General features: G+C 42.4%; 1 protein-coding gene across 1 annotated transcript in view; it reads right to left on the minus strand.

Moving 5' to 3' along the window:
- Positions 1–17,210, minus strand: part of BACH2 (BTB domain and CNC homolog 2) — a 182,479-nt gene that overhangs the window by 81,383 nt on the left and 83,886 nt on the right. Inside the window, exon 3 of the mRNA XM_058802322.1 lies at positions 16,502–16,606. The gene's annotated coding sequence lies outside the window, so the exon portion shown is untranslated. The remainder of the gene's footprint in view (positions 1–16,501; positions 16,607–17,210) is intronic.

Here is a 17,210-nt window from a genome sequence, read left to right on the forward strand (position 1 = left end):
CCAATTGGGCATAACATTCATTGACAGACTGTAAGAGTACCAAATATTTATGGTCACAAATATACATTATTTAAATTGCCGATAAACCTAAAAATATAAACTCTAAATCTGTTCAGTCATAAATCACTGGTAGAACAAAAATAACTGTCACTTACTCAATGGCCAAAGGACTAAAGCCAGGGAAGCCTCTGTGTTTTTAAGGATAACTTAGTTTCCTGGGCAAAAATTGCACGTGCCATGGTGTATTAGACGAAAAAAGAGAATAAACACAAGTTGGGAATAGGGAAACAAGAGAAAAAAAAAGGGCCACAGGGGGTGGGGGGAGAAAGAAGACTTTCAGCACCACTGAAGCTTTTCTGAGAAGGTCTGATTGATGTTCACTGCTGTAGAAAGCATGAGGCTGCATCCCAAACATTTCATTCCCTTCTGCAAATGTCTCACTCCATACCTCTCCCCATGTTCCCCAGATATTCTTGCCCTATGCAGGATGATCCAGCCAGCATCAGGTTTTACACATGATCTAAAAGACTAAAGCAGGAATCTCTCTGCCCAGGGGTCAGCTTAGGGTAGAATGAAACTTGACCCCCGCCTATGCTCAGCACGAGGGCTCCTTCATGCTTTGCATCCGACAAAAGGCTTCTCCTGAAACAAGCAAAGTATTAAAGGCAAAGCTGCTACTACAGCTGCAAACCTACAGGAATACATAAAAACTGAGCTCTAATGAAGAGCCAACAGTACACCTACTGAAGAGGAATTTCAGCAGTTTAACAGGCTGATCAGCCAGGCTTACAGCATTGGAAGAGCCGGATCTTAGGCAGGGTAAGATGTACTCTCTGCTCCAAGGCTTGCTCACATCAAGGTCTCAGCTCTCAGCACAGACCTGCACATGTGGGCCATCAGTTAACAGGGTCATGAGAGGCCACAAAATCACTGTCCTACACCAGCTTGAAGAACCAGCTCCTGCAGTCTTGGAGGTTGCAAAAAAACCTTATATTTATTCTAAAAAGAAGCATCCACCCTAAGAGCTTGAAAAGAAATCTAGAAAAATAACAATACTTCCAACTGGCCTTTGTAAATCTGCTTGATTTTTAAAAAAACTTATATTATTTAACAGCCTCTTGTACATTTTTTGAACCAGGTTACCTTCTTTCTCCCTCCTTCTGATGGCTTCCAATACCACCTGGCAGCTGAAATTAGCACTGAGGAATGCAAATGTAAAGGAAGACACACCAGACACTCTAACTGGCAGAAGAACGCATGAAGTTGAAAAACCATTTGCCTCAATAAAACACCTTCCAGTTTGGATTTCTGTTATACAGAGAGAATGTTCAAAGGAGAGGTTTTGTTTTCAACCAGGCTTTAATGCTTAAAAGGAGAAAAAGTGGCAACTACTTCTGTTTGCAACAAACCAAGAAAGGTGAATTAAGGAGGGCATGATGAATGAATCTGGGTATTACTCCACTTATCATGAAAGGTGTTTCAAACACAGAAAATTGTGTAGTTGTACCCAAAAACACTGGAGATGTTGGATGGGCCATGAGGGAAGTGAGCAACAAGTACACAAATGCAACAAATACACAGTGGGTTGTTTATCCTGATGTTCAGCATAGGCGGGTAAAATGAGGGCTAAGTAAAATGACCCACACAAGGAGACCAGTTGGTGAGCTTTTCTCAGATGTGGACAGGAGAAAAAAACATTTAAGGAAGGCTGAGCACCTGTGAGCTGGGAGCAGTGAGCACAGGTGTGCAAACAGAGCTGGTGTTTTCTGAAGCAGTATCTCACCTGGTGGGGTGCAATGATGCTACTTACACAAATATGTACAGAAATCGATCCCAGTGAAGTCAAGGATCCTGCTTTGTTACATGCAATACCATCACAGACCAGCAAATGGGTTTCCCTTACATTTTGTGTGTGATTTCTGTCTGGTTGAAGTAACTTCATGGGAACATTTGTAGCTTGAAGGGTCGCCTGAGGCTGAGAAGGCATTTGCAGTGCTCCTGACATCTAATGCCTGATGTCTCACTGAAATCTGTGAATTAAACCCAAGATGATATCGATACCTATGTCACAAAAGAGACATGGTCTGCTTCACCCTCAGTGCACCTAATTTCCTCATAATAACCTGTGGAGTTCTTCCAAAGGGAAAGAACATGCCCATCTATCACTCCTGCTTGTTCCCACATGCACTGTTTAACCAGAAGCAGCCAAAACAGGAGCCAGAAGGGCACAGCAGCTTCTTTCCCAGTGCCCAGAGATGGGATGCAGAAAACCAACAAAAGCAAGGAAGTGTGGACCACAAACAGGGAGGTACCCACCCATCCAGGGCTGTGAGCACCAGCTCTGCAGTGTGCCCCTGTCTGGGTGAGCTGTGTCAGCAGTCAGAGAAGATGAGATTGAGCTATTCCCTCAGATAATGGCAAAACAGTGTCAGGAACCACCCTAGCTGGAAACTGTGGCCCAAGTCACCAGGAGAACCCTCCAGAAAACCATTGCTGGCTGACTGGCTGCAGGGGAAGGCAGCTGCTGCTGCCCTGGAGGGCTCCAGAGTCTGAAAACTGGATTTTCACCAGCTACACATAACAAAACCAACCAGGCTTAAACAGAAAACCTCCAGAGAAGCTGGGGAATGTGCATAGGGAGAATTTTCCACCCTTCCTTGTCCTCTGGTTGCACTTAGGTCTGTGACACATCAAGCAGGCAGGGCTAGAAGGCATAAGGATGCAGTTCAAGACTACTGCCACAGGAACTTGTAAATCTTTTAATGTAAAACCCAAGTGATTTTCTCATTGGAATATACTTGACTTAAAGCCACCATCAAAAATATTTTATCTTGGGGTTATGACTCATGAAAGAATGGCTAGGTGTGAAAGGAAAGTTAATATATTTTGTGAGAAAAACCCCCTCCCCAGCAACCTTATCAGATGACATGAGTTGAATATTTATGTCCTATGCAGTAAAACCAATAGACAGCAAAAGCCACAGCCTAATACTTTGTGTCAGATCTGATGAAAATTCAGACACCTAGCTTATTTCCCCTTAAGGGTTGGAAATTATGGTTAACACATATACAAACAGGAGAAAATGAGATGGTTGAGTGATGAGGATGAAACTGCTGTCCCTGAGTCTGGCATGTTGGAAGATGACACTGGACTAGCCAGTGCTGGTTCTCTTGGATGAGAATGCTTCCAGGTCATCATGAAGTGACACAGCTCACTGGGTTAATGCTCCAAGGCTCCTGACCCAACAGATGTGACCCACAAAAACACACCCCTGCCATGCCAAAAAGATGTTCCCATGTTGAATGATTATCACAGTCAGACTCTTACTGCTGTTTTCTTTTAAAAATTGCAAATTGAGAAAACAGTTAACATAGAGAACGAAAGAACAGGCCACAGTCAACCACAAAAACTTCCCATAAGGTTCAGCATGTGGGAAACAGATAAGTAAATGCTGCAAAAGATGAACAATATTTAAGTATTAACACAAATGTTTGTTTTGGGGAGGTTTATCTGGCATCTCTACCGGTTTTCTTCCAAGCTCTAATACAAAAATAACTACGTCTCACTGCAACTGGGAAGAGATGGCAGCAGCTCAACATTGCTCCCTTTTTTCCCTCTGTACTCAGAAAAAAACCCCAACTGCCTTACAGTGTCACAAACTAATTTTAAGGTGATTTAGGATGAAGTCAGCCATATATTAGCAAGTTCAGAAAGTTCAGTCAGTGGTCTCATTTTCATCATCCTGTCAAATGAGGAGACATACATGTGCAACATAAGGGCAGGAGAAACAGCTTTTTCTCCAGCTGTACAGGTGGTCCCCCATGTTACAGCATGAAGTGAGGAAATTATCCTTTAGCTTATGTAAATTCTGGATGCAGTAGTTGCTCACCAAGCTATGAAGAGGGAGCCCATGTTGATGAATGTGCACATCTTGCCTGTGCAAGCTATGGCTGAAAGTGAGCAAATGCTCCATCTCCCATGAAGGAGCTGCCTCTCATCTTCTCTGTCTCCACCCCTCACTCCAAACAGGAGAAAGTCAAAAGACATGAAATTGCTTTGTGGGTGATCTTCAGTGGATGTTTAAAATATAAAAAAGAGAAAGGGAGAATGGTGATGGGAAAGTGGTTCAAAAATATGTTCCCTCTTGGGTGAACTCAGGTCTTTTTAACAAGAAAAGCCAGGGAGGCCATGCACAGTAATGCTGAGAAAAAGGAAATGGTACTTCATTTTAGCCAGAGTCATAAATCTTACCAGCGAGCCTCTAAAGGCAAAACGGCGAGCAGGGGAATTTTTATACAGAGATAATTAGTTGCGAGCTGATATCAGCTTTACTGTGTTGTGCACTCTGTGTGTGCAACATGTTCTCAACCTGCAAAACCCCACACGAGGCTCTGGCAGCCCTGCTGCTGCTGGCTTTGCCAGAAGGCATGCAGCTGGAACTCCCAGAAACCCTTAGGAAAAAAAAGGTGAAGATGGAAATGGGTATTTTTGCTCCAGAGAAATCTTGTCTGTAGCCCAGAATGATTCTTCCAATGGGGAAAATGCACCATGTTTATAAAACCACATCCCTCCGCTACAGGGCAGATGGACCAACAGGACACTTGTGCCATCATTAACACCCTTGTCTTCTGGGATACAGATACCACTCAGATCCTGCAGAGTAGGCAGATGGGTCAGGGAAAAGGTTTATCCATTGAAGGGAGAAGCAAAATGTGGTTGAAGGAAATTTATCAGCCAGATAAAAACAGCTGTGAAGATGCCTCACAAGCACCAAAGTCAACGGACATTCCCTGCACCTGTGCTGGGAACAGCCCATCCGCCCATGCTTGTTCCTCGACGTCTTGCTCTGTTTCAGAGACCAGCCAGGGACTTGCACTGGTGATTGACACAATCAAAGACTCTAGCAGTCAGCTGTGCTAGTAGTCAGACCACACTTCCAGCCAAAGAGAAGCCACTTTTCAGTTTCTAGATGATAGGGAGTCCAGGAGACATGCCAGCAGCATGCCAGGTGTGCTAGGTGCCAGTGAGCATCCTAGCTCCTGTGAAGCTACTTTAGAGGGCACCAATTTGGTCTAGATGAGGGAGACTGGAAACCTTCATCCCCAAAAGATGCCCAAGTTAGGAAACAGCCCAGAAAGGACAGCAGCCTGCAAAGGGACAGCTGAATGAGAAAAGAGAGCCCACCCCAGCTGCACAAGGAGCTTTGAGGCTAATGGTCCCCACACGTTACCTTGGTGCTCCCTACTTACCTTCTGCCCATTCCCTATTTTCTTTTTCATCTTCAACCTAGTGCAACAGGACAGATACACCTATTGCTCAATCACACTCCTCTGCTGGCCCAAAATGGCTGGAGGCAGGTGGGGCTGGGGGCAAAGCAATTTTGTCTGCATGGGGTTAAAGCAGCATGTCTTTTGTCAAAGGCTCAGTTTGCCTGCAACCCTATGTTAAACTGAAAGACCAATCTGTATTTACTCTGCTAAACTACAATTATGGGGTTTTTTTAATCATTCAGCCTAATGGTACACAGCTGTCACAAGAATCTTTGAACACATCACTGGCTCTCTTTGATCTGATTAACCAGATAAGGAACCACAGCCAAAAGATTTGAAAGGATGAATCCAAATTTCAAACTCTCAGCTGAGCAAAGAATTTCATTCAAAGGAATGTGCAAAATAAGGAGGGAGGAGGTTCACAATGCAAATGAAGGTTTTATTTACTACTGATATAAGCAGGTGAAATACTCTCCATTGCACGGTTAAAGAATAAATGGACCCTAGCCTCAAAGTGGTGTTGACAGGTGTTACATCTGCCACACTAATCTGTGTTGATGTCAATATTTGTATCATCTTTTTTCCAGACTTAAAATGAGGGGCTTTCTTCCACAGGGATGCTTTTTACACTGAAGAAGCCTCTCTGTGATATTGAAGAGCTCAAAGGGCATGGCCCCTTCACCCAAACTGCTTCTGTTCAGCATGTTTCTTCAGATAGCATAGTATTTATTTTTTTTTAATTCAAGACAGATTTATTTGCTTTTATTTCTAGCATAATGTTTACTATTACAATCAGAACATTCTGTAATCTCATCTAAATGTTTTATTATTAATTGCTGCACCCCACACTCCACCCTTAATAACTATCCTCGGGAGAGGTAAACACTTCAACACAACTTACTCTAGTTAAATCCATGAATATGCATTATTTATTTATTTAGGTAAACAGTAATTAAGAAAAATCACCAAACCGCCTGCTCTTTGAAACGAGCTCTACTTTACCAGCCTTGCCGTGGGAATTGCAAGTCCCTTAAACACATCTATTACTTTGTCCTTCTCCACCATGACTTACATTGATGGGCCTCAGACCACACTGCACGTGCCAGAAAAGCAGTCAGTCCTTACGCTGCCTGAGGCTGAGTGACAAGTCCAAAGCTTCCAGCAAGCATAAGCAAGAGGTACCAAGATGTCAGTAGAGAAGAAAGGTGCAAGATGAGGAAAAGAATATTGCTATCTATGACTCAATATGCTGATTTTTAAAATTTTTTGCAGCAACACAACCACTACTAACATGAAAACGCTCGTGACCCCCTTCTGTCCTCTCCCTACAGATGGAGGGCTGTGTCCTGAGAGAGGGGCCTGTGACCACCAAAGCCTCTCCATGCTAAGCTGGGTAGCAGCCAGCCCCAAACTGAGGAGATTTTTGTGCCAGAACAGTCAGCCTCGTGTGCTATATATATAGATACATAAATACATATATATGTATGTACACACACAACTTGAGCATTGGGTAGTAAGTAGCTGAGTGACTTCACTCAATTCCCCTGGTTTTCTTCCTCAGTGTTACATTAACTCAAATATTAAAACATCCCATCCTGACTTACATTTCCACCAAATTGCACCACAAGCATGACAGAATATGGCAGCGCCAGAGGCAATAAAGTCACTAACAGGACACTCAATTTTTTAAACCAAAAAAGTCAGGCACACCAAAATTGTCCTCACATGGTTCGTTATCCAGCTCAAGGATCACACCAGCACTACAAGAGAGGAATCGAAATGTATCCCAAAGACAAAGGGATTTTCACAGATCTAAAATTATTAGGTAAATAGATAAAACTGCGGTTGGGGCTTTGTTTCAGTTTTCAAAGCTAATTTCCGGCCACCGTTCAGAGAAATGCTTTGCATTTCCATTTCTGACTCACCCGCTTTAACAAGCGCACTCGCTGGAATTACTAAGCATGGGATCTCATCAAAACATTTCACTTTCTGAATCAAAGTGCTTTTCAATTTTACTGATGTGAACTTATCTATAAAATTTACCATGGTAACAACACTGGCGATGTGCAGGTATGAGTGCACAATGCGATGTGTCAGAGGACCCTTCTCCCACCGGGCATCCCACCAAGGTACAGGAATGCCTCCCAAATTCTGCCCAGCCACTCAGAGCACGCTGACACCAGTCTCTCACATCCCCTTCACAAAGTGATACACACTCCCAGAGACACATTTAAACATCAGGTATGAATGAAAAGCATTCCTGAAAAGAATCTGTTATGAAACCGAAAATCGGAGATCGCCGCAATGCTGTGCCTAAGTTGAGTCATCAGTTCCCTTTACAGCCTAATAATTGACACTGCCTTGATCAGAATGACTGATCCAAATGTTGCTTTGTGTTTGTGTGTTTTTGTTGGGTTTTTTTTTATTAAAAAAAAGATTTCTTATGTAAACAAGCCGTCTGTCATCTTGCAGGAGTGTTTGTATTCTTCAGATCATGGGAAACATCTGTCAAAACCAGATTTTGCTCTCCTCAATCAACTTGATACAGTCTTAATCAGACTGTACTACAAAGAACTGGTCTTGTTACAGAAATATACCCTGCCAATTCTCAGTGGAAGTGCTGATTTTATTTCACTTTCTTGGGATTAAATGCTGCAAATACTATTAAAAGAATTCCCTCCTTCCCTGCGGGATCTCTCCCCCAAAGGAAATCCTGAATTTACTTGCTGGTTTTCTCCTCTTTGTGCATGTTTCCAAAATTAACTACCTTCCAGGAAGACACAGATAGGAGAGGAATCAAGGTACAGTGAAACTTCAGAGCATGCTGATTTCCCACCTTTTGACATGGGTAATTGGATAACGGAGTGATTCCCCCTCTGATGCTGGCAACAAATAAACACTCCCACGTGTCTGCATCCCGCAGGTCACACCTCCCCTGAATGATTCATTAGGTATTTTCACATCTTCTACATAGGGAAACATCAAGTGGGGTTGCAACTGCCTCTAGCGGTGTTTTCTGAAGACAAGGTGACACAAAACAGAGTGGTTGCTACTACCAGGATAAGGGTGATGTTAGACAGACATACTCTGAGTCCCCTGCCAGGGAATCTGCCTGGGAATAGCAAAATCATTACTACAAAAGAAAAAGAAGCCAATTAGAGAAACAATGTGAGACTGAAACAGAAAGAGCAGACTACTCCATTAGCAAGTAAATGAAGAGGAGATGACTGGAGCAGGAGGACCAGGATCAATGGGTACCAGCCAGGTGTCTTAGCTGGGGCTGTATGCAGAGCCCTGTTAAATGGACCAATAATTTATAGATTAAGGGGACAGTACTGGAAACCTTCAATAGTATATACATGGTCTTAATTAGAAGAATGCCCTTGGAAGGGTGAGAAATTATTGGTCATGTCTATATTAGCTTTTACCCTTACACCTAAACTACTCCACTGGAACCATGTTGCTGATGTGACGTCCAATTTTTGTTTTTTATCTGGCAGTAACTCCAGCCCAGTGCTGCAGACTGAGCACCTACCAGCAGCTGGAGTATATCACCAGCACTGCTGGAGGCACAGCTCTCAGCATCTATCAGTAACTCATGGATTACACATCATGCCACTAATTCTTAAATACAAGGCATGAGATAGGAGGAGAACCTTGGTATGCTTTGGAGAAGATGGAGAAGGACCCATCTAAACACTGGGTATTGAGAGTAATACAACAGCAGATTTTAAAACAAGAAGACAGACAAAATCCAAAGCTGTGGAGGAGAAGAAATGAAAAAACAAATGGCATGAAAAGGGAAAAGGAAACAATCTGCTGGCTGTAGATGATGTTAGATTTTATTTCCCTAACTGTGGTAGATAGTTGGACATGAAACTAATATCATAAATATCTGCAAACATCGTACTCTTCTGAATGGAGTGGAACTTGATTTAAATGAAAGCCTAGCTTTTAAAAAAAATCTTTAGGCAAGCAATTTCTTTGAAGTAAGAAATTACTGCATAGCTAGACTTATGAAACAAACCTATGACAATACTAAACAAGATGATATCTCAACCATGCTTGACAAATAATGTCCAGAAGCATACAGATTCAGCTCTGCTCAGCACAGAATCCAATGAGTATCATTAACCTTGCAACATCTTGGGGAATCTTGTATTTTTCTGAACAACACTTTTATCAACTTCAGCTATTTTAGAGAGAAATGGACTGTCACACTCCCCAAATGTAGGTGAAATATTATTTTGGCCAAATTTGAGAGGAGACTGGATTTACCACTGGTTTCATCTGCCTGACCTAAGAAAACATGTTTTCAACTATAACTTTCATAAACTCTTTGAAGTTTCATTTTACTACTCTAAGGTCCAAGGGTGGCAATATGAAGACAGAGGAAGCAGAAAAAAAATGGATAGGAATGAAAAGCACTTTGGGCTGTCAAGCCAGCAAATGTAAGAAGTGTATTTGGCTTTGTGAGAGCATTGCCAATACTAACAAACCATTTGCCGTCTGCTGCTGCATACCAGCAGGTTGTGCACAAGCTAACATTAATACTTTGATGCATGCAAAGCAGACACATTTTGAAGTGGCCCTGTAATTGTTTTTAAGTCAATTTTGTATCAAATCTTGAGTGTCTCGATTAAAAAATAAAGACGTGGGAAACAAAGTGAAATAGGGTTTATCACCTCATAAAGTTAACCAAAACAGCAAAGACTGTGTTCAAATGTCTATCTAGTTCTCCCTGACAGCTCAACTCAAACTGAAACCTTAGGCATGACATGAATTTCTTCTTCAGTTTCATGTCACCTGAAAACAGAAGTTCAACATCAGTATTTTAACCATCCAGTTAACGATCACCCAAAGCAGTAGTAAGAACCAGGAACCATTAGGCCACAAGCAGTGCCAACTCCATAACCAGAAAAAAAAATTATTTTCTTTTCAATCTGTCTGCTCTTAAAATGTGACTGCAGCAGCTTCAGGGACATCCTGCATGGTCCATTCTCACTGCTTGTTCCTGTGTAAGAAAGATGTCCTCTGAGTTCAGTAATTACAGGTTAACTTTGTCAGGCTGAAAGAGCCTCTTTCTACAGTTCTGATGGCTTTTGGAGATGGAGGTCTTTTTTGTTTTGTTTTTAACTTGTACGATTAAACCTACCTGTTCTGCCATTATTGTCTTGTTTTATTACTCCTCATAGTCCTGGCATTTCCCTAAAATGATGTAAAAAGCAGGCAGTTGCACAGAGAATGATTAGTACAGCATGTGCTGTAGCAAGCAATATTATGTATTTTATTGCTCATGAAGTCAGAGTACCGGAACCAGCCAAATCTGTTACTTTGGTCTGAAAGTATATTTTTCCTTTCCTGCTTGCAACAGGGTAATTAATAACTGAGAGAAATAATGAAGAAAATAAGCAGGAAGTTAGGTAAGCACTCCTAATTACACAACCTTATGTTTGGACCAAAGATTGATGTTTGGGATGTCTCTCTACAAGAGAATAACAAAGTTTGCACCTCATGTGTGTCACAAGGACGCTTGACACACCGCCTGCTCCGCCATAATCCCAAATTATTCACTACCTGTGCCAGTGTCCTGATCCCACTAAAAAGTCTGTACTTTTCCCTAAAGCTCTGCAAGTGAAAAATTAAACCTAATGCTTTCCCATTTATTCAGAGTGGCTGATGAAAAGCTCATTAATACTTGGGCAAAAAGGCTCTCTACAATTGCAGCACCCAGTCATAAAGCCAATGCATGATGGCCAGCGAATGTTTCCAGGTAGAAATTGGCTTTACACAGGTTCCTACTTGGTAAATAGTGAGAGGAAATACTGAATAAATACTCATTCTCCCTTATTTATTTCTACACTGGGTGAGCCAAGACAAAAGGATGTTTAGGCACTGAGCTGATTTCAGGCCTTGTCCTCTGTGGATAACTTTGCCTGCAATGTTATAGGGCTTTTTATCTCACATACCTAATGGATCCTATTATCATCACCATCATAATGAAACCAGACATTGCTTACTTCCTGCTCCCCCAGCCTGACTCTGGCCAGGCACACAGAAATAAGAGCTCACTGAAGAAGTCCACCCATCATTTCACCTGCTTGGCTTCACCTCCCCACGCCAACTGATGTCACCTTAAGCTGTTCCCACCAATGGGCAGGTCATGCAGCAGTATAACCCAACCCATAAGGACCAGAAGACATTCAGCACACCTTGTTCACAGGAAAGGCACAAAACAATCCCCAGGTGTTTCTGTAATTCCTGTTGCTCTCAGCACAATTAGATTTTATTGAACTGTAATCCTAGATAAGTGCATTGAATCTTACAGCTGAAGTCAATTACACTGCGTTAAATAGCCTTCCTGATTTGCAAGATGAAGATCACTTCTGTATAAAACTAAATTAGCTCAATAACTCATTATTTGTAGCTTGGGTGAGGGGTTGAAACAGCAATGGACAACTAAGCAGTTGCTGCATTTTCAGGCACTAGTCCTTTAGAGCTGCAAGCAAACTGAATTTCCAGTTTCACTAGTTAGGAAAAGGAACAAGCACTGCAGGCACAGCGAGGATGTCTAGTGTCCACAGCACTACATCTTAAATCATCCATGTTTTCTCATGGCAAGGGACTCTGAGCTGACCAGCCTTGGACGGCACAAGACATTGGTTTTCATGTACTGAGAACTTAAAAGTTCAACAATCAACCCAAAGGAGATAAAAGGGCACATCGAAAGGAGTGTGACTTGTCATTTCTGATTCCTTACTCAGAATTAGCATCAGCACTGAGTGAGAGGATATAAAAACCCCTTAAATTAATATTTTTGCTTAGCAGGGTCTGAGTGGAGGAGCTGAGGGGCTGAGGGCCAGTGGTGGTGATGGGCCATGTGGGCATTCTTAGCAGCCACACTGTGCCAGTGCACACCTTGGCAGGAGTCCGTGAGTGTGACATTCCCCTGGCTCACACCACCTTCCTCAGCTGCTAGGCTCACTTTTGGTACCCCTCCAACCAGCCCCAAGCACTCTTCGGTTTCTTTCTTACAAACAACCATATTTCCATGTTAGGAGATCTCCATGTAAGCTGGGAGATGACAGAAGCTGTGTTTCTGATCCCATTGGGTTGTGCTGGGTGCGCGCATTGAGCAGACAGGAGTGATTCAAAGACATAAGCTGACAGACTGAGAGGAGAAAGGTGAGAGACAGGGAATATTCCAAATGCCTGCTGCTGCACTGGGGCAGCCAAACTCCACAAAAAAAGTAGGCCTGAACGACTAGGAAAGAAGAAAATCAGCCCTTTTGAGATCTGGAAATAATTTCCTTTAGTCTTTAACACAGAAATGTGAGCAGCATGGTGACCATCTATCCCCTGTGAGGAAGCACCATCCCTTTTGCTCTGGTCTCCAGGGTGGCTCTTCCCATCGCAACATCCACATCTTTCAGCAACATCAGTAGGCTTTGTCCTCACAATGAACATGAAGAAGATGATCTCCACTGCAAAATGAGGAAGTCAGTCATGGGGCAGATGAAGGAGGTTGCCTGAGAACACACAGGAAACCTGTGACTGAGGCAGGGAACTGAACCCAGACCATGAGTTCCAGTTGGGTGCCCAGTCCAAGCTGGGTGGCTGACAGATCACCTCTTCTTCTGGGGCCTTGAAATTTAAGTTTGGTGGGTTTTACAATGAACTTATTTTTTTTATTTATTTTGTCTAGTCACTACGTTTCATTACACTCACACTTCTGCTTTGTGAAGGCTTTTGATCCTGCTTCTTTTCTGTTCTGGCTTAAAAAACCAACACAATGGAACATCAAACAGAATTTATCCTTCACAGTTTGGTCTCCTCCCCTACCAACATCACTCTCCCTAGTGCTCAGTGCTAAGCATCCTCTCCCTAGCGCTCAGTGTTGTGTCCTTTGTGCACCCTGTGCTCATGACTGTGGCTTCATCAAAACCCACCAGTGATATTTAGAAGGTGATTCTTCTTTGTAGCTTCACAGAGTTACAGCAACTGCTTATTTGAACAGCAGTGCTGTGAGGCAGCAGAGCAGATCTGGTGGGAAAACCAGAGAAAAGAGATTCACAAAAGGTAAGTTCCAAAGTGAATGTTCTGACACTGCTATGCATCATGTCGACATGAGAAATCATCTGAAGAACAGCTACCAGTAAGCCACAGCATCAGACTGCCTAGGATGTTTTACTGGCTTGACTAATGAATCACTGGGAAAATGTGAGCCATGTGCTCACTGCCAGGGTAGCTGTCACGGTGGGTGAAAACAATGACTCTTTCACTATCACCGTGCCTTGTGGATTAATTGATATTTTAACATTTTTAAAGATCTTTCTGTGTAAAGCACATAATGTGCACTTCTAAGACAAAATCCTTTGGTATTATACTATTTGCAAGGAGGTGCAACGAGTCAAACCACTTTTTCATGAAATAATTCACACTGGCTGAATCCCCTCACAGAATGTCTCAAGATCTTGAAAAGGAAAAAATAACTAATTTCCACATGTGTAATAACTCACACAGTGAGAAAGAAAAAGACTTCACATTTTTGTGAGAAAATGTTGCAAAACCACAAACTTTTGAAAGTGCCCAATATGCTATTTTCAGCTCATCTGGATGCAGCCCAAACTATCCACAGCTAACCAAGGTGCATCTGAAGACTGTAATCATTCCGCTCCCACCACAGGCTTTTTGTGCCCACTGTGCATCCAAGGCTGTCAGGCCCTACAAAATAACATAGGACTTTTATGCTTAAAGCAGCCAAGCAGCTGCAAAAATAACTCTGTAAAAATATTGAATACTTCGTCCCACTCAGCAGCTGGAAAAACAATTACTGACTGAAAAATTCAGTGTTTGATATTACTTAATAGTTGGGGAAAAACTATTTGTGAATCATAATTAACATTTATTTAACTATTTAAAAGCATGCATCTACTGTTTGAGGCTTCACAGAGAGCAAATATGTGGCCTTCTGGCACCATTAAACAGACTAATACAGTTAAACTGGAAGGACATGAGGCAGAAAACCACACTGGAATAGCCAATCCTTCAAGGAACTGGTGTAACTGAGATTGCCTCAGCATGCAGGCTGCAACACCAGGTTTGAACCAAATCAGTAGCAACTACCCTGGGGTAAATGAAATGAATGCACAGCTCTAGCTCCTGGTGCCAGAGCAATGCAAACATCATGACATAAACTGGACTAAAATCCATTACTAGCAGTGATAGAGAAGCTGTTCCCCTTGAAACAGCCTCAGGGGTTTATGGGCACCTCCATGGTGGCATCAGCCCAAGTGACAGTGGGGCTTTCTGTGAACAAGTGCAGCAGAGCCTGTGAGAAAGAATGAGAAGTGCTCATCTTCATGAGCAATGAAACAGGTGAGAGCTCTGGAGCACAAGCCTGATGAGCTGAGGGAGCTGGGTTTGTTCAGCCTGGAGAAAAGAAGGCTCAGGGAGGACCTTACGGCTTTCTACAATTGCCTGAAAGGAGGCTGTAGCCAGGTGGGGCTTGGTCTCTTCTCCCAAGTGATAAGATAGCCTCAAGTTGCTCCAGGAGAGATTTGCATTGGATATTAGGAAAAATTTCTTCACATAAAGGAATTGCCAAGCATTGAACAGGCAGCCCAGGGAAGTGGCTGGGTCCCCACTTCTGGAAGTATTTAAAAGCCATGTAGATGTGGCACTTAGGGATATGGCTTAGTGGTAGACTTGCCAGTGCTGGGTTAGCAGTTGGACTTGAGGATCTTGAAGGTACTTTTCAACCTAAACTCTGCTTGTATGATTCATAATGATCTTATAGTTCCATGAAAGCAATGGTGGCTTAGGTCAGGATATAAGTTCCAGAAGCAGACAAACCATTAACTGGCTGCTAAAACCAAACATTAGGCCTTGTTTGAAATTTCTAATTGGGAAACTGTTTGACTTTGGACTTTTCAGAGCCCTAATTTCCCCCAAACAATTCCCCCACTTGTTGTCTACACATTTGCCATAGCTAAAATGTCCCATCACTGACAGTAACCAGTCCTTTTTTCATCTCATTCAACTTCACCCATGCAGAATTGGGCTGAGTGCCTCATGGGTCCAGCAATCATGGAACAAGAACAAAACAGCAGTTACTGTATCTGGTAGTATATGTACAGCAGATTTCACCAGTGGGGAATATTCTGCAAGGTGCTGAGGAATGTGAGCAGCCTGTATAATAAATATGCTTAACTAAGTCATTTGAACTCTAAGTCACCAATTCTCCCACTACTGCTCTCTCAAGCAACTGCGTTATCAGAGGCCATTTCAAGGGAAATGCACTTATGTCAGAAATACTTCTCATATCATACTTCTCATAACCTGCAGCACCAGAAAAATGAAGACAATATAAAAAGAAATAAAAATTACAAAATTCTGGGTTACAAACATCCCTGAATGGATTATGCTTTCAAAATAAACAGTACAGATAGCACAATAAGGTTTTTGGTGTACCTATCAAAGTTTTCTAGGATGATGTTATCATTCTCAATGCAAACATGTTCTCAATGCCATATACAATGCAATTGGCTTGTGATCTGAAGTAGGGCCATTTTCATTGGGACTCACTCATCACCTAGGATGATCTAAAAAATTGTTGTGGATCCCTTTCAACTCAGGATATTCTATGATTCCATGATCAAAGAAGATGCAGCTGACCAAATTCACCTCTATTCACAGCCTGCTGAGGTTCCCTAGCAATGCCCCTTGCATGGCCAAATGGACAAAGCACTGCACTTTTTGGATCAGACAGGGCATCTATTCATGGATCATTTCAGACTGAGTTAGGCAGATCACAGTTTATGAAAACATCCACAAAAATTCACTCTAGCAGGGCTATACCAGCACAGCTAAAAGGCTGAAGTACAGGCTGGAATGAACACTCAAAAAAAATGTATGTCATAGAGTTAATAACAAAATAGATCAGGATGTATTTGGCCAACTTCCTTTCTAGGCTTCTGTGTAGCTGTCTGCTCTCAGAAGTGTTCAGGTACTTTGCTGGGGAGGTCTAGAGCAAGAGAGCAAAAAGCCTTGAAAGGCCTTTGGCTTTATGCTATGCACACATATGGGGGTGCTCCAGCTCCCACATGCATTGTTAGTGTCTCACTAGATATTAGAATAAAATTGTGAAATTATAAGAAACAACCAGAACATCTCAAAATCACCCCAAAACTGAAGAAACCATTTGATGATGCTTTTGTAAAAACACTTACAACGTAGTCCTGGAAGTGATTTCCAAGCAAGCCAACTGCTGCTCTAGACAATTTACTGGATGGTGTGGCTCAGCTCTTTCATACAGGCAGCACTTACAGTTGTATCTAGAAAAGGAAATACAACCAAAATTCTTTATGAGCAAATACACAAACAAAGTCATCTTTCTCTTTAAAACCATGACCAGGTTAAAACTAGCTTTAGCAGGTCTCAACAGTTCTTGGGCCAAGCTTCACATGTGCTGCCTGCTCACAGGAGCAAGCCCCAGGGTGCAGCCAAAGCACCCTATGCTGTATAAGCCAAGAGCAACTGTGCCTGAGAAAAAACCCCTCACTGAGCGCATCAAAGCGGCAAACAAACGCGCCCAGCTGTTTTTCTCATCTAGTTCTACTTAAAACACTCGCAGGAAATGCAAGATGAATTAGTACCAAAAAATGTAGGTGATTTCAGTAAGGCCAGGAATTCCAGGCACCAACTTCTATTTTCTCTCTCTTGAGTGGGTGTTCACTTGTAAATTGTAGACATGTTAGCAATTCAACGACTGAGCGAATTAACATTCAGCTTAACAGTCATTGTTAGGTTGGGAGGTTATTACTGCTTGTTCTGCTAAAGTGACAGGTTAAAATACATTTGTATCTGAAAGTTGTTTTCTACAATACATATTCCCTGTCTTTTCGCACCAAATAATTTTCTTCCATCATGTCAACTCCT

Source organism: Ammospiza caudacuta, chromosome 3 (genome assembly GCF_027887145.1).
Source record: "Ammospiza caudacuta isolate bAmmCau1 chromosome 3, bAmmCau1.pri, whole genome shotgun sequence".
Taxonomy (NCBI): domain Eukaryota; kingdom Metazoa; phylum Chordata; class Aves; order Passeriformes; family Passerellidae; genus Ammospiza; species Ammospiza caudacuta.